Source organism: Coregonus clupeaformis, chromosome 1, assembly GCF_020615455.1.
Source record: "Coregonus clupeaformis isolate EN_2021a chromosome 1, ASM2061545v1, whole genome shotgun sequence".
Lineage (NCBI taxonomy): Eukaryota > Metazoa > Chordata > Actinopteri > Salmoniformes > Salmonidae > Coregonus > Coregonus clupeaformis.
Genome location: NC_059192.1, coordinates 77,165,409 through 77,183,630, shown reverse-complemented (window position 1 = coordinate 77,183,630; position 18,222 = coordinate 77,165,409).

Below are 18,222 nucleotides of genomic sequence, written 5' to 3'. Positions count from 1 at the left end.
GGCAGTCTTGAGGGTCTGGTTGGTCCATTCACCAAACCTGGAGGAGGGGGTAAAGGAAAGCGATATCTATTGACGCTGTAAGATATTGAAATATGTCTGATTATGTACCATGGAAAATGGGGGAAAGAATTGTAAAAAATGAAATAAAACAAACCATTGGTGACAGAATATAACCTAGAACATCCGTACCTTGTTCCAGCGTTCATGACCTCGGTCACTCAAGATTTTTTAAACATTTTTGTCATTTTTTGCAGACGCTCTTATCCAGAGCGAGTTACAGTTAGTGAGTGCATACATTTTCATACTGGCCCCCTGTGGGAATCGAACCCACAACCCTGGCGTTGCAAACGCCATGCTCTATCCACTGAGCTACACAAGGAGAACCGTGGGTGTTGAAGATGTCCATCATCGCCTTGGAGGTGGCCTTGCCAGTCTCGTCTTTGATGGGTATCATACAAAACAAAAATCTATTTTTGGTTCCAGCACCCTTTTTTAATGGGTTACAGAAGGGAATTCAGAGTTAAACACGTTCTCTTCCTTTACTGACCTTAATGGGTATTGCCTCCACCCAATTGGTAAAGTGATTGGTCACCGTCAGACACCAGCTGTTGCCATTCCTGGATTTCGTGAAGGGTCCGATGGGGTCCACCCCTAACATTTAAAGTGTTAGAGAGAAGATTACTTTATTATTACCCGTATCTGTGTCATACAGTATGCAGATTTTCATATTTGTAAGGATACTGACACACACACATTCTATAATATTGAACTCTGCTGTGGTCAAATAAAGCAACCTAACAAGTTGGAAGAGACGAGTTGTTGAAATACGGAGTCTAAGTACATTTGCACTGCTGTCTCTCTCTCTCTGTCTTCCACTCTCTTCCCACCTCTCTCTCCCTCTCTCACTTTCATCCTTTCTTTCTCACTTTCTTCCTCTCTCTCCCCCCTCTCTCTCTCTGTGTCTCACTAGAGAAGACACCTACAGTGAGGGAAAAAAGTATTTGATCCCCTGCTGATTTTGTACGTTTGCCGACTGACAAAGACATGATCAGTCTATAATTTTAATGGTAGGTTTATTTGAACAGTGAGAGACAGAATAACAACATAAAAATCCAGAAAAACGCATGTCAAAAATGTTATAAATTGATTTGCATTTTAATGAGGGAAATAAGTATTTGACCCCTCTGCAAAACATGACTTAGTACTTGGTGGCAAAACCCTTGTTGGCAATCACAGAGGTCAGACGTTTCTTGTAGTTGGCCACCAGGTTTGCACACATCTCAGGAGGGATTTTGTTCCACTCCTCTTTGCAGATCTTCTCCAAGTCATTAAGGTTTCGAGGCTGACGTTTGGCAACTCGAACCTTCAGCTCCCTCCACAGATTTTCTATGGGATTAAGGTCTGGAGATTGGCTAGGCCACTCCAGGACCTTAATGTGCTTCTTCTTGAGCCACTCCTTTCTTGCCTTGGCCGTGTGTTTTGGGTCATTGTCATGCTGGAATACCCATCTACGACCCATTTTCAATGCCCTGGCTGAGGGAAGGAGGTTCTCACCCAAGATTTTACGGTACATGGCCCCGTCCATCGTCCCTTTGATGCGGTGAAGTTGTCCTGTCCCTTTAGCAGAAAAACACCCCCAAAGCATAATGTTTCCACCTCCATGTTTGATGGTGGGGATGGTGTTCTTGGGGTCATAGGCAGCATTCCTCCTCCTCCAAACACGGCGAGTTGAGTTGATGCCAAAGAGCTCGATTTTGGTCTCATCTGACCTCAACACTTTCACCTAAATAATAATAATATGCCATTTAGCAGACGCTTTTATCCAAAGCGACTTACAGTCATGGGTGCATACATTTTTTTTTTTTGTGTATGGGTGGTCCCGGGGATCGAACCCACTACCTTGGCGTTAACAAGCGCCATGCTCTACCAGCTGAGCTATAGAGGACCACCTAGTTCTCCTCTGAATCATTCAGATGTTCATTGGCAAACTTCAGACGGCCCTGTATATGTGCTTTCTTGAGCAGGGGGACCTTGCGGGTGCTGCAGGATTTCAGTCCTTCACGGCGTAGTGTGTTACCAATTGTTTTCTTGGTGACTATGGTCCCAGCTGCCTTGAGATCATTGACAAGATCCTCCTGTGTAGTTCTGGGATGATTCCTCACCGTTCTCATGATCATTGCAACTCCACGAGGTGAGATCTTGCATGGAGCCCCAGGCCGAGGGAGATTGACAGTTCTTTTGTGTTTCTTCCATTTACGAATAATCGCACCAACTGTTGTCACTTTCTCACCAAGATGCTTGGCGATGGTCTTGTAGCCCATTCCAGCCTTGTGCAGGTCTATAATCTTGTCCCTGACATCCTTGGAGAGCTGATTGATTGCTTCTGTGGTCAGGTGTCTTTTATACAGGTAACAAACTGAGATTAGGAGCACTCCCTTTAAGAGTGTGCTCCTAATCTCAGCTCGTTACCTGTATAAAAGACACCTGGGAGCCAGACATCTTTCTGATTGAGAGGGGGTCAAATACTTATTTCCCTCATTAAAATGCAAATCAATTTATAAAATTTTTGAAATGCGTTTTTCTGGATTTTTTTGTTAAAAAAACTATATGTATAGCTAGCAACATGTAGACAACCAACTAGCTAAATGAAAAATGGTTGTACATAGCTAAATCCGTCCAGTTATCTAATAGAAGTTAACTGCTTAATGTTACCCTGAATTGTGAATTTCTCTGACTGTTGTGCTCTTGTCGAGATCAGTGGTGCCTTCATAGTACTTCGCCTGGTTGGAAAGATAAAATAAAATCTCATCGAGGGATGCCATTGAAGTGCAAGCTACATACAAACAGAAATCTACAATAACAGTTACAGTAGCTAGCTAATGTTAGCTAAATAAAACGGTCTGGCTAGCTACAGTAGCTGGCTAGCTGACAAGGCAGGCTGAGGTAAATAAGTACAGTAGCTAGCAACATCAATCTAAAAACAGCTTAAATTATTTATTTCTATTTAACAATATGTTCTTATATAAAGACAAATATATGGTAAAGAAGAGTGTTCTCTTTCCAGTCTTTTCGGTCCTCTGAAGCAGTAGGTAGTCAGCAGGTAGTAACTGTCAAAAACACCATCCTTGGAGAGCAATTCTGAGGTAATAATTTTGTGCGGATTGAGCGAGCACTTATGAGGTGAAATAGAACTAGAACTGCCTGCGTCCTTCGTCCTTTGCGACCGCTACGAGGTAAAATAGAGCCAAGCAACCAGCATAGCAATGGACGCTTTGGTTCATTACGTAACCTGGTCAGAATTTTGCAAGTTCTAACAACAGCCCTAGCAACAGAAGCTATAACTCATTGAATTCCATTGTGATGCAGGGGGGGATACACTTTTTGGCAGGGGGACACTATTTGGCATGACAGGCCTCAAAGAAAAGAATGGGCCGGTGTGTTAGAAATGCCATGGCTTCTTTTTGGTCCCAGTCCGCCCCTGGTTTCAAGTCTCCAGCAAGGGTAGTCATTATAAGGTTAACATGTGACTGACTGGGTTAGGAATGAGTTAGCCTGTTGAGCTAAAGCCTAGGTATTGGTCCTGTGACTTGGATGGGTTTCGTCAAGGATGAGGACAAAGGGGGATGAAGTGTACCACAGGTGGTTTGGTGACCACGCTCGTGTGATGAGTAACTGGAAAAAGTTTCATTGTCTGGTGCACAGGAGACCTTGTCTTTATTTCTCAGCCAAGGTTGCTCATGACCTTGTGAGCGGCCTGATCCCACAAGCTAACATGAATGGTTTGCTACAAGCGGTAATCAGTCTGGTAATTACGAGGCTTCTCATCACATGGATGGATCACCAAACCGACTCTGTTGCACTATCATTAAATGGGGTGCAGTATGCCTGATTTCAAACCCAGTCAGTTATAATGGAGCTGTGATCTCTGAGTAGGAGGTCAAAGGGGGGTGAAAGTTAACTGAGGTGGTTCGATGAACCTTGCTGGAGACTTGAAGACTTGTGTTAGCTTCCTGAACTAATCTCTATGGGCATTATCTAAGTGGGCTAACACAGTCTTGTGACATGCAGTGCATGCTCCCTCTGGATGGCAGAAATGCAATAAATTAACAAGATTCCACTTCGAGTCACTTTCACTGACCCAACATTCCCTAACCTCTTCTCCACCCAACCTGGCACCACAAATTAATCTGCCTGAAGGCAAGGATCCATTCTCTCCAAAAATGTCACTCCCACTGGGCCAGAATTATCTTTGTCATCATCAGGACAAGGCTCAAACTCGGCTGTCTTCACCGCACCTGCCACCGCAGATAATTCATCCTCACTCTCGTCATGTTCAATTTCCTCCTGTAGCTCTTCCAAAAGTTCTGCGTGATCCACCACTCCATATTCGCTCAAAACATGCTTCACCTTTCACATGTATTTCCTGTCTGCCATCTTCTGCTTAATCAGATCTTCCAGAAGGCTTGTCCACTTTTCTCATTTTTTTTCCTGTCCTTAGAAAGTTTTTAAAGTCTCAGAAAAAGTGTTCTATTGAAAAAGTTTGGTAACTAGCTAGCTAGCTAGCCACCTTTTGAGTTTGGATCCCGTGACGCGGTTGGCATCAGTTGCTGGGACCGTTACTATCTGTTCAGGGATCCTGCTGTTTGGATCCCTGCTGTTTGTTGCTGATTCCATCTTCCCTGCGATCCTGCTCTGTCTGGAACTGCGAGGAGTAACAGCGTAGCCTATGTTGCTACCATGACAAAGACCAAAGCCGGTGGGAGTACCAGTACATGATATCAATGATGGAGAAATCTGATTATCTTGAGGGACAATCAAGGCGGAACAACATTGTTGTGGACGAAATTGCAGAATCTCCACATTGACCTGGACGGAGTCTGAGGACAATGGGAGAGAAATGATCTCGGAGAAACTGAAGATGGACCACAGGAAGATTGAGGTGGAGCACGCCCACCACTGGCCCAGGTGACAGGCCCATGCTGATAGTGGTCAAGTTCCTCAGGTTCAAGGACAAGGTAGCTGTTCTGGAAAGAGCCAGGAACTTGAGAGGAATGTACATCTTTCTCAACGAGGGCTATCCTGAAGCTTTGGGCCAGAAGAGAAAATAACTTATCCCGGCCATGAAAGCTGCCAGAGCGGGTGGGGACATTGCTTACATCCCCTATGACAGGCTCATTGTCCACCCTCCCTCACAAAAGCCTGGAAGGGATGAGAGAGCAAAGCCTATGGGTTCGTAGCTTCAACCCCGCAGCAGCACACACACACACACACACTTCCACACACCAATGGACTGCTGAATGTTTTTTTTTTTTTTTCTTGCTTTGTTTGTTCTTTTCCATATTATGTCTATCACTGAGAAGCTACCCAGGAAAGGGCTGAAAATAGCCCATATTAATATATGTAGCCTTAGAAATAAGGTTCTTGAAATCAATAACTTGCTAACATCCGATAACATTCATATATTAGCCGAGACTCACTTAGATAATTCCTTTGATACAGCAGTAGCAATACAAGGATATAACATCTATGGAAGAGACAGGAATGCTTATGGGGGAGGTGTTGCTCCGTATATACACTGAACAAAAATATAAATGCAACATGCAACAATTTCAAAGATTTTACTGAGTTACAGTTCATATAAGGAAATAATTCAATTGAAATAAATTCATTAGGCCCTAGTCTATCGATTTCACATGACTGGGAATACAGATATGCATCTGTTGGTCACAGATATCTTTTTTTAAAAGGTAGGGGCGTGGATCAGAAAACTAGTCAGTATCTGGTGTGACCACCATTTGCCTCATGCAGTGCGACACATCTCCTTTGCATAAAGTTGAGCAGGCTGTTGATTGTTGAATGTTGTCCCACTCCTCTTCAATGGCTGTGCGAAGTTACTGGATATTGGCGGAAACTGGAACACATTGTCATACACGTCGATTAAGAGCATCCAGAGCATGCTCATTGGGTGACATGTCTGGTGAGTATGCTGGCCATGGATGAATGAACTGGGACATTTTCAGCTTCCAGGAATTGTGTACAGATCCCTGCGACATGGGGCCGTGCATTATCATGCTGAAACATGAGGTGATGGCGGCAGATGAACGGTACGACAACGGGCCTCAGGATCTCGTCACGGTATCTCTGTGCATTCAAATTGCCATCGATAAAATGCAATAGCTTATGCCTGCCCATACCATAACTGCCACCATGGGGCACTCTGTTCACAACAGTGACATCAGCAAAACACTCGCCCACACGACGCCATACAGGCTGTCTGCCATCTGCCAGGTAAAGTTGAAACCGGGATTAATCTGTGAAAAGCACACTTCTCCAGTGTGCAAGTGGCCATCGAAGGTGAGCATTTGCCCACTGAAGTCGGTTACAATGCCGAACTGCAGTCAGGTCAAGACCCTGGTGAGGACGACGAGCACACAGATGAGCTTCGCTGAGACGGTTTCTGACGGTTTGTGCAGAAATTCTTAGGTTGTGCAAACCCACAGTTTCATCAGCTGTCAGGGTGGCTGGTCTCAGACGATCCCGCAGTTGAAGAAGCCGGATGTGGAGGTCCTGGGCTGGTGTGGTTACACGTGGTCTGCAGTTCTGAGGCCGGTTGGACATACTGCCAATTTCTCTAAAACGACGTTGGAGGTCGGCTTATGGTAGAGAAATTAACATTCAAGTCTGTGGCAACAGCTCTGGTGGACATTCCTGCAGTCAGCAAGCCAATTGCACACTCCCTTAAAACTTTAAACATCTGTGGCATTGTGTTGTGTGACAAACCTGCACATTTTAGAGTGGCCTTGTATTGTCCCCAGCACAAGGTGCACCTGTGTAATGATCATGCTGTTTAATCAGCTTCTTGATATGCCACACCTGTCAGGTGGATGGATTATCTTGGCAAAGAAGAAATGCTCACTAACAGGGATGTAAACAAATTTGTGCACAACATTTGAGAGAATGTTGTGTGCGTATGGAACATTTCTGGGATTTGTTATTTCAGCTCATGAAACATGGGACTAACACTTTACATGTTGCGTTTATATTTTTGCCCTGTAATCACAGCCAGTTTGGAAGCCTTTGTTTAGGCCTCTAGAAGTCAAGTGATATAAAACACCAAATATTTATAAATATTCTGTAATATACAAATGCCAACCTGCTTTCACCAATCCCATGTAATCGCAGTAAAATAATGTTAAAAACCATTATTACCATTAAAGTAGCATTTACTTTCTTACAGTATAGTAGGCTAATTTTACAGTAATGTACTGTATTGTTGCTCTGATATTACAGTAACTTATAGGAAGCTGGTGGCAAGTAAATGTGAATATTACAGTAACGTACTTTGCACTATTCAGAGATGGGCGAAGATTCATCAAAATATATTGTCGTATATGAAGATTATGACTATTCTTAATGGAACCAGAGGGGATGTTTATCTTAGTTCAAAAGTAGCCATTTGTAGGGTGACGCCCCAGGGGAGACAGGTGATCATTTTTCAAAAAAAAATTCAATATTAGTGTGATTTTAGTATGATGTTATGAATCAAAGGGGGGAAGTGTATGAATGAATAACATTATCCTATTTCATTATTCTATCATTTATAGTGATTCATACATCATTTTTATATAATTTTTATATTCTTAGTTGATATTGATGTTTAATTTGAAAGTGTTGTTTTGCAAAAGATACTGTTTGGTCTTTTCTTTTCTTCCAGAAGCATTTGGGGGAATATGTGGAGATTGAAATACTCAAACAAGGACAATATGAAGGGACAATATGAAAGGACAATGACTGGAGGAGATGGAACAAGGAAGGTGTGGAAAGATTCCGATTCCATCATCAACAATGCATTGGAAGAGGAGACTACGGAGGAGATGAAGTGTAGTGGACTACATTCCAGTGTCTGCAATGAAATATAGACATATTTGCATGTGTAATACATAATTTGTGTCATAGTCTTAGGTATTAATTTTTGTAGAATGATATTTGATGTTATTGAATACATGTGGGGAACTTAGATGTTTTTGTTTATTTCGTGAATGTTTAGGGACAGGGAGTCTAGGCAGGGATAGAGGTCCACTATAGGGTCCGATGGGTTGACCAGCCTTGGTGTGGACATTTTGGATAGTATTTTGTTTGCAGGGGCTTACATGTGTATTTAATTGCATCATAGTTTCAAATGCATTGATAAGGATTTATGAATTCATCTGGAGTACCTAGGTGGTTGCCTGGGGCAGAGGGACCGTGAGAGAATTTTACTGTCTTGATTGATGGATGGATATTTGGAACGAAGGTTGCCAGACAGTTTTTCGCTCTCACACTCCATAAAGATTTGTTCATATTTCATAGTAATGTATTCACACTTCATAAACAGTTATTCATATTTCATAGAAAGGTATTTACACTCTAGAGAATAATGTTTTTTGGTTTAATGTTAAAGATTCTCAATAAGAAAGTCATAATCCTATTCTGTTTGTTTTCGAGACTGTTTAGTCTCGAAGGGGGGAATGTCGTATATGAAGATTATGACTATTCTTAATGGAACCAGAGGGGATGTTTATCTTAGTTCAAAAGTAGCCATTTGTAGGGTGACGCCCCAGGGGAGACAGGTGATTGGACAGCAGAGGGAGCAACCCATATTTTTACATTGTTTATAAGTATATGCTGGAGGAAGAAGAGGTTAGAGCGACCATTGCAATCTGGGAAGTCGCTCTCCGGGTGTCATGACATCCGTCACTTATGCTGGAATCTTGTGATATGAATAAACGTATGATCAAAGGTTCAGTATGAGCGGACTCCTTTGTTTGACAGCAATGAGTACCAGCAGCGACAAGATACGACACAATGGGGGCTCGTCCGGGATCTGACTGCATCGTTCTTTGTCCCGTTCCTGAGTCGCGAGGTGACTACTGCTCAAGCCGGCTAAGGTGAGATTTCTCACAAAATTTGGGCATTAGTTGTTCCGCTGGCTCAGTGGGGGGCATTGGATAGTATGTACCGTGTAAATTACTTGGGTTTGTGCTGAGGTGGTGTTATTGCTGTCGACTAGGGGTCTGTAATAATTATTCAAAAATTTGGTTGCATTGGTAAACGGCGCAAATAATAGGAAGTCTAGAACAATTGATTGGTAGTGAATAAAGGCAGATATAAGTATACATTAGGGCACTGCACCGCGTAAGACCCCGGGGTGGGCCATCCAGGATGGGCCGAATTTCCGTTTGCGCGTTAGATGTGCATTTGGTGTGTTCTAAAAAACTCGGGTTGATGGAATTTATCTGATTGTGATTATTGCTCATCTTTCATCCGACGGGGTGTCTGCTTGGGGTAATCTCTCAGTAGATGGTCATTGAACTCACGGCATCACAAACGGTAGAGAATAAGACAAAGGAAAGGGCAGTGCAGGGTACCTGTTACGTGTTGCAAGCCACAGGTTAGCTAAAGGCTAATGCTAATGCTGATGCTAAATGCTGGTTGTGTTTCATGCCACATTGTACATAAAGGCTAATGCTAAATGCTAATGCTAAATGCTAATTGTGTTGCGTGCTACATGCTAACGTGTGACCTTAGGGGGCCATTGCGATGGAATAAAGCCTCTTAAATTATGTTTGTGTGTGTGTGGAATTCAAGTTCTATGTTTTGTGAGCGCTGTTAAATGTTGTTTGACTATGAGGGGAAAACGGAGGTACAGCAGGACTGTTAACTGTCTATTTGGGTTGGGGAGAGAGCTAAGAATCCCCCTTCCACGGTGAAATCGTATGGTTAAATGTAATGCGCATGCGTGTGATTTTACTAAACTACAACACGTTTAATTTTACGACACTACACTACAAAACGTGGGAGTTTATGGCACGAGATTATGACACGTTTGAGTTTACGGTACTAAACTACAACACGTTGTTTACTAAAACTACAACAAGGGGGATTGTGGGTAAATAGGTCACTCCTCTGTTACACTGTGTTGCGGGGAGGCTGAGACAAACAAAAAGGAACAAAGAATTAGACATTTAGAGTCTAATGGTGTATTTTGGTTGTTACATCGGCTGTTGGTTAAAGATGAAACTGTTTTTGTGACCTATTGAATTGATAAATGAGAGAGATATGTTGACGGATTAAAAATAAAAATAATTAAATAAATAAATAAAATAAAAATGTTTTTGAGCGATCCATAATTATTCCTGAGTTGATTCTTAGAGCGAATGTGAACGAAGGAATATTGAATGTGGATAACTCAGTGATTGCATGACTGCTAAATTCTTTTTCTGTTTCTATGCTCTTTTGTCATATGAGAGGAACGAGAGGAGAGAGAGGGAGAAAGAAAGAGAGGTGCTGACGTGACATCACGTGACAAGGGGAGGATCGAGTCAAAAGGTTTTGAAGCTGGTTCTGTTTGCAAAATCTTCCCCTACAGGATATTTAATGTTATGACAATTTCACAGAGGCTTGGCAACAGACTGATCATTTGAATACAATTTGCATTTTGGAGTCTCTGTGCATCACTTGGGTTTGATTGCAGTTATGTTGGAAATCGAGTACTGACATTATTCTGTAAAATTAAGATAATTAGGTGCTTATAGAGCAAGGGGTTTATGGGTATTGTAGTGATTGTAGGGGTAGAGGGCTTTGTTTTTAGGATTGATAAGATAGCCACTAATTGATAAATTGGTAAGATAGGATATAGAAATAAAAAATTGGTTTTAATTATTCATAATTTTTTATTGATTTTTTAATTGATTTTTTAATTTTAATTAAAAATATTTTTTTAATAAAAAATTTAATTGCATTTTTAATATTAATATTTTGGTTGTTTGGGTTATATTAATAATTAAAGGGGGGAAGCCATAGGCTATATAGTCTAAAATAAAATAATTCACAATAAAGGAATATAAAAGGGTTGTTACAATGGGGAGAAAGGACAGCAAGGCTATGAAGGTAATTACACCTGTTGATATTGTACAAAATAGTAATCCTTTAACTAAAGTATTGCTAGGTTATCCGGCAAATGAAACAAAAGTTGCCCTTCATTCTCAAACAAAAACTGATAAAAGATTCCAGCGATAAGATAAACAAAGGTATAGAGAAAAGGCTAAAGGAAGAGAAGGCGACAGAAAAACTAATGGCAGAAGTTAGTACACCTTTCTCACATACGGATTCAGCAAAAAGACCCCCACCTTATGAGAAGGAAGTAGAGCTTAGGGATGTTTATCCTCAGCTTCCAGTGATCATCCAGGAGGGTGATTATTGCATCAGAGATGAAGATGAACGAATAATAGATAGAGGACAAGCAGAAACGACCAGAAAGATGAATCCAAAACTCCAGAAGTAAGAAAAACCGAGATGTCTGGAAACTAAGAGAAGAATACAGTGAGGCCAAGGAAAAAGGCCACTAGTAAGGAGATGATGGAAGATGATATTTCGGGGACAGAACTTAGAATATAAGCTGTTGAAGAATAATGATATGTCAACAACAAGAAAGAACAGGGCGAAGAAACTCTCAGAAAACTCAATCAAATACAACTTACAACTGGTGGAGAAGAAGAAGGAGAAGAGAAGCTTTGGTTATGAAGAATCAGAGTGCACCAAATCAACAATCACTGCCACAGCTTCAACAGGACCAGTTCCAACCGCAATGGTACCAGCCACCAATGGGGGTACCCGTTGTTTCATATCCACAGCCAGTTTCTGGACAGATACAGAATTGGAGAGGAAAAGGACGAGAAGGCTTAGAAGAGGAGGAAGATTTCAGCCACACTTCCAGCAACTTTTAGAAGAGTGTTATAATTGTGGACAGGTTGGTTACTTTACCTGTTAATGCAATGCACCAGGAGGAAACAACAGAGGAACTTCTGAGGAAGATAAAGGAGCAAGTGAAGATCACCTGTTCTCTAGGTGAACCCTTCAAGGATTCTAGAGTGCCTAGAAGATACGAAGGGGGGTGTCAGCTGATAGCACCGATTAGAGAAGAAGAGAAAATATCTAACAATTGAAGTAAAAACAAAGGACTAGGAGAGGTGAATAGGGGAAAAGCTTTTATCTGTGTTCAGCCTAAAGAGGTTAAACATCTCACTATGTAAAATTAACTAATTAGGATAGGGATTTGAGGGAGTAAAACAGCTTAAGGAACCAATTGAGCTCTTCTATAAAAATCAAAGATAAATTAAAATAGACATACTAATATTAGAACATATACCTATTGCATTGTTGGAAAGAGATGCATTGTGTAAATTGAACTGTACAATAAGATGTACACTAGACGACTGTCTGGTAGAGGATTTTTAAAAAAGTAGAGTTTTTGGGAATCATATTTGCTTAAAAAGATAATATCATAGGAAGGATGATAATCTATTAGACTGCCTATTAGACAATCTGTCTGAAGAATAAAGTTAAAAGGGGTGACTGTTATTCTGGGTTACATTCCTACACCAAGAGATTTCAAACTAGGCTAAAAGGTGTTTAGTCGTTTGCCAAGTCTGTGTGTAAAGAAGTCAGAAGCAGGTGGGGACTTCCCAATCACATATTCTAAAAATTTGGTGGTAAAGGATTTTGTGAATAAATCAGTGGAAAAGGTTTTTAAAGGTTAGGAGAAAAGATTAGATTAAAAAAAGTTAGGAGAACTAGGGTTAAAGGAACTCTAAGACAGTAAACTAAGTTTCAAAGTTAGTAGTAAGAGAGAGAGAACAGTGGTGAAGGACATTTTAGAGTTTAGTGGGAAGATAGATATGGTAGGAGTTTAGATCTGTTAGGAGCAGATGCATTGAGAAAGTATGCGTTGCTGAATGATAAGAGAAGATTGAGGGTGATTGAGTATCTATATTTACAATTCCCAGCAGGAAGATCAAGGTAATTGTAGGTGTATTTTTTATAATCAAAAGTTTGAAAGTGAGGGTTTAGAGTAGGAAGAGGGAGTGAATGTAAGTTACATTTACGTCATTTGACACTAGTGGTGATAGATGGAAGTACAAGCAAAGAGTTCAAAGCTTTGGGGAAACTAGATGAAGTAACAATAAGGACATTAACACGTCAGTCTATTAAAACAACAGTGAGCAATTTAACTCTTTCAACATTGATAGTTATTAAAGCCATAAATATATCACATTTGATTATAACGGAACCAATAGCTCCAGCACCAATTTTAGAGGAAAAGACTGTTATTAGGGTTAGGATGAGTGATCCAGCTCATCTTCATTGTAGATGTGAGAGATGGAGTGGAGAGGGGACGTTCCTCCCACATGGAGAGATAATTATGGAGAAGAAGTATTGTTATCAGGACCAGAAGTAGAAGCTGTTGCACCTAGTCAAAGGAAGTATATTTTGTACAACGATATGAAGTGGAAGAGGGTTATGAGTGATTGTTCATTTATTTTGCGTAATGTTACAGAGAAAGATCAGGGAGAATATATGTGTACTTATCTAGTGCAAGCATTAAAATTTGTTCCGGTTAAGAATTATTGGTTAAAAGGCTATGTAATTCGTAAAGTGACGCTTATAATGGAAGAGTTGAAGTCTGTTGAAGCTTCCACAGTCACCGAAGGAGTTCAGGAGGAGTATATTACAGTAGTCACTCCAACAGTAAATAATACACAGAGGATATTGGTAGCTTTCCCACTAGAAGTAGTCAAGGGTGTAATACATCAACTAAATCAACTACTTTAATGGTAACTTTGGAAGGGATTAATGATGCGACGGCAATAACAAATGTAGGAAGTATGACACCGACACCGACAACAACTTTTCTGAAATTAAAGGGGGTAGCAAGAAGTACTCAGGGGTTTATGGTACGGATAGAGAGTGCTGTCAATGATAGTAAGGATAGGGTTAAAATAGGAGAGCAGATAGTGGTAGAGAACAATATAGATTCATCTGAAATAGTGAAGGATACTATCATGGAGGTACAGGATGAGGTCTTTGATTTTAATGACAAACAAGGAGAGGTATCTGATCAGTACCGCTCGTTAGGGAAGAGAGAAACTAAATGGGAGGCATGTGGTTTGATTCTTCTGTTGTGAAAATTAAAGATGGATGGGCAGGTAGGAATCTTTGGTTCCATGTCTGTTGAGAATTCCAGCACCAAACATTTTAGACGGTCGCTCGACCTCTATCAAGTATGTGTCAATCTTATGCTTTGTCATGGCTGTTGTATCAGCAACAATCAGTAACAGATAAAATAATGTCGTTGTCAAAACATTTGTTTAAGCCTAGGTTTAAGTGTTATTGGGTTAAGTGAATTAACTTGTGTGAATTTGTTAGATGGGAAGGAAAATCAGTTAACAGCGAACCCTGAAGCATTGGAGGTGAAACCAGTGAGGGCTAAAAGTTGTTTTTGTTCTAATAAAACATATGATGTAAGGGGTATGTTTATGGGAATATCAGATTGTGAGGATTATATGATGACTTTGGGTAAGCATGACCTTAAGGGTAGTAATGAGAAATATAATGTTACTTTTTATGTTCCAGGTAGTAAGAACAGCAAGACTTTGATGGTGAAAGATTAGCTTTTGCCTGACAATGTGACTATTGGGAATTTTAGAGATATTTGGAGGGTTTGTGGTGATGGAGCATATATATTCTTACCCTATGGATGGACAGGATGTTGTTACATGTCAACGTTGAAGCTTCCATATGAGGTTTCTACCATTAAAAGAGGGGTAGCACCGGACACAGATAAATCTGAATCTAGGTTTGGAAGTAGGGTGGAAAGGGACATGGCGACATGTCATAGTCTTGAAGCCTATCATTGGAGGATAATTCTAAGAGAGAAGGGGGGACTTTTTCCATGGTATGGTGTAACATTTTTGGCAGATCATATTGATAATATTAGCTATACTTTGATTCCAGATAGTTCAGATAGTATCACTATGCGTTGAAGAATATAAGGGATGCGTTTGGTAGATCTGAAGGAGCTGGATGGTCAGCAAAGACTTGGTTGCAAGATCAGTTAGGCCCAGTAGGAGCAGTGATGGATTAGATTTTAATGGCAGCTTTGATAGCACTGTGTGTGATGTTTGTGATTTGTTGCTGACCTTTGCGAAAGCTATGATATTGAGATAGGTTGGAGTTGGGATGCCTGGAGACAACGCTCAGATGCCGTTGTTGACTGTTCCTGATCTGGATGAAGAGGGACAAGTGGGACTGGATGGAGTATTGATGATAAATATCCTTTTTGATTTTTTTTGGATCATTTTTCAATTTTTTTTTCAATATTAGTGTGATTTTAGTATGATGTTATGAATCAAAGGGGGGAAGTGTATGAATGAATAACATTATCCTATTTCATTATTCTATCATTTATAGTGATTCATACATCATTTATATATAATTTTTATATTCTTAGTTGATATTGATGTTTAATTTGAAAGTGTTGTTTTGCAAAAGATACTGTTTGGTCTTTTCTTTTCTTCCAGAAGCATTTGGGGGAATATGTGGAGATTGAAATACTCAAACAAGGACAATATGAAGGGACAATATGAAAGGACAATGACTGGAGGAGATGGAACAAGGAAGGTGTGGAAAGATTCCGATTCCATCATCAACAATGCATTGGAAGAGGAGACTACGGAGGAGATGAAGTGTAGTGGACTACATTCCAGTGTCTGCAATGAAATATAGACATATTTGCATGTGTAATACATAATTTGTGTCATAGTCTTAGGTATTAATTTTTGTAGAATGATATTTGATGTTATTGAATACATGTGGGGAACTTAGATGTTTTTGTTTATTTCGTGAATGCTTAGGGACAGGGAGTCTAGGCAGGGATAGAGGTCCACTATAGGGTCCGATGGGTTGACCAGCCTTGGTGTGGACATTTTGGATAGTATTTTGTTTGCAGGGGCTTACATGTGTATTTAATTGCATCATAGTTTCAAATGCATTGATAAGGATTTATGAATTCATCGGGAGTACCTAGGTGGTTGCCTGGGGCAGAGGGACCGTGAGAGAATTTTACTGTCTTGATTGATGGATGGATATTTGGAACGAAGGTTGCCAGACAGTTTTTCGCTCTCACACTCCATAAAGATTTGTTAATATTTCATAGTAATGTATTCACACTTCATAAACAGTTATTCATATTTCATAGAAAGGTATTTACACTCTAGAGAATAATGTTTTTTGGTTTAATGTTAAAGATTCTCAATAAGAAAGTCATAATCCTATTCTGTTTGTTTTCGAGACTGTTTAGTCTCGAAGGGGGGAATGTCGTATATGAAGATTATGACTATTCTTAATGGAACCAGAGGGGATGTTTATCTTAGTTCAAAAGTAGCCATTTGTAGGGTGACGCCCCAGGGGAGACAGGTGATTGGACAGCAGAGGGAGCAACCCATATTTTTACATTGTTTATAAGTATATGCTGGAGGAAGAAGAGGTTAGAGCGACCATTGCAATCTGGGAAGTCGCTCTCCGGGTGTCATGACATCCGTCACTTATGCTGGAATCTTGTGATATGAATAAACTTATGATCAAAGGTTCAGTATGAGCGGACTCCTTTGTTTGACAGCAATGAGCACCAGCAGCGACAAGATACGACAATATCTTGTTACAAATACAAAATACCTTGAAGCCCAATTTATCCTTAACTACATCAACATTCTCAGTAATGGGTACAGAAACGTTTTACTTGCTGCCTGTAAGTCGCACTGGACAAGAGCATCTGCTAAATGACCAAAATGTAAATGAATTGTAGTTCAGGCTAGTGAAATACAAATGACGGAATAGGTATTGAAACTAATGAAATACCTACAGTACCAGTCAAAAGTTTGGACACACCTACTCATTCAAGGGTTTTTCTTAATTTTTTTACAATTTTCTACATTGTAGAATAATAGTGAAGACATCAAAACTATGAAATAACACATATGGAATCATGTAGTAACCAAAAAGGTGTTAAACAAATCAAATTATATTTTACATTTGAGATTCTTCAAAGTAGCCACCCTTTGCCTTGATGACAGCTTTGCACACTCTTGGCATTATCTCAACCAGCTTCATGAGGTAGTCACCTGGAATGCATTTCAATTAACAGGTGTGCCTTGTTAAAGTTAATTGTGGAATTTCCTTCCTTCTTAATGCGTTTGAGCCAATCAGTTGTGTTGTGACAAGGTAAAGGTGGTATACAGAAGATAGCACTATTTGGTAAAAGACCAAGTCCATATTATGGCAAGAACAGCTCAAATAAGCAAAGAGAAATGACAGTCCATCATTAGTTTAAGACATGAAGGTCAGTCAATCCGGAAAATTTCCAGAACTTTGAAAGTTTCTTCAAGTGCAGTCGCAAAAACCATCAAGCGCTATGATGAAACTGGCTCTCATGAGGACCGCCACAGGAATGGAAGACCCAGAGTTACCTCTGCTGCAGAGGATAAGTTCATTAGAGTTAACTGCACCTCAGATTGCAGCCCAAATAAATGCTTCACAGAGTTCAAGTAACAGACACATCTCAACATCAACTGTTCAGAGGAGACTGCGTGATTCAGGCCTTCATGGTCGAATTGCTGCAAAGAAACCACTACTAAAGGACACCAATAATAATAACAAGAGACTTGCTTGGGCCAAGAAACACGAGCAATGGACGTTAGACCGGTGGAAATCTGTCCTTTGGTCTAATGAGTCCAAATTTGAGATTTTTGGTTCCAACCACCGTGTCTTTGTGAGACTCAGAGTAGGTGAACGGATGATCTCTGCATGGTTCCCACCGTGAAGCATAGAGGAGGAGGTGTGATGGTGCTTTGCTGGTGACACTGTCAGTGATTTATCTACAATTCAAGGCACACTTAACCAGCATGGCTACCACAGCATTCTGCAGCAATACACCATCCCATCTGGTTTGTGCTTAGTGGGACTATCATTTGTTTTTCAACAGGATAATGACCCAAAACACACTTAATGATATCATTGGCGCCCGAGATTAGTTGTTGTTGTGGGTTAACTGCTTTACTCAAGGACAGAATGGCAGATTCTTTTCAACCTTGCCGGCTCAGGGAATCGAACCAGCAACCTTTTAGTTACTTGCCCAATGCTCTTAACAGCTAGGCTACCCGCCGCTCTTAACCTACTTCCTACCATGCTGCCAATAATTTACTGTAAAAAATGTTTACGGCGAGCTCATCAGGCAACTGTCGAATAATTCCCTTTTGCGTGTTCAGAGCTAGTATTGTAGTATACAGTGGCCCGTGTTATAAAAATGCAATGAAGCAGTAATGATTCAAAGGTTAGGCTAGTATTCAA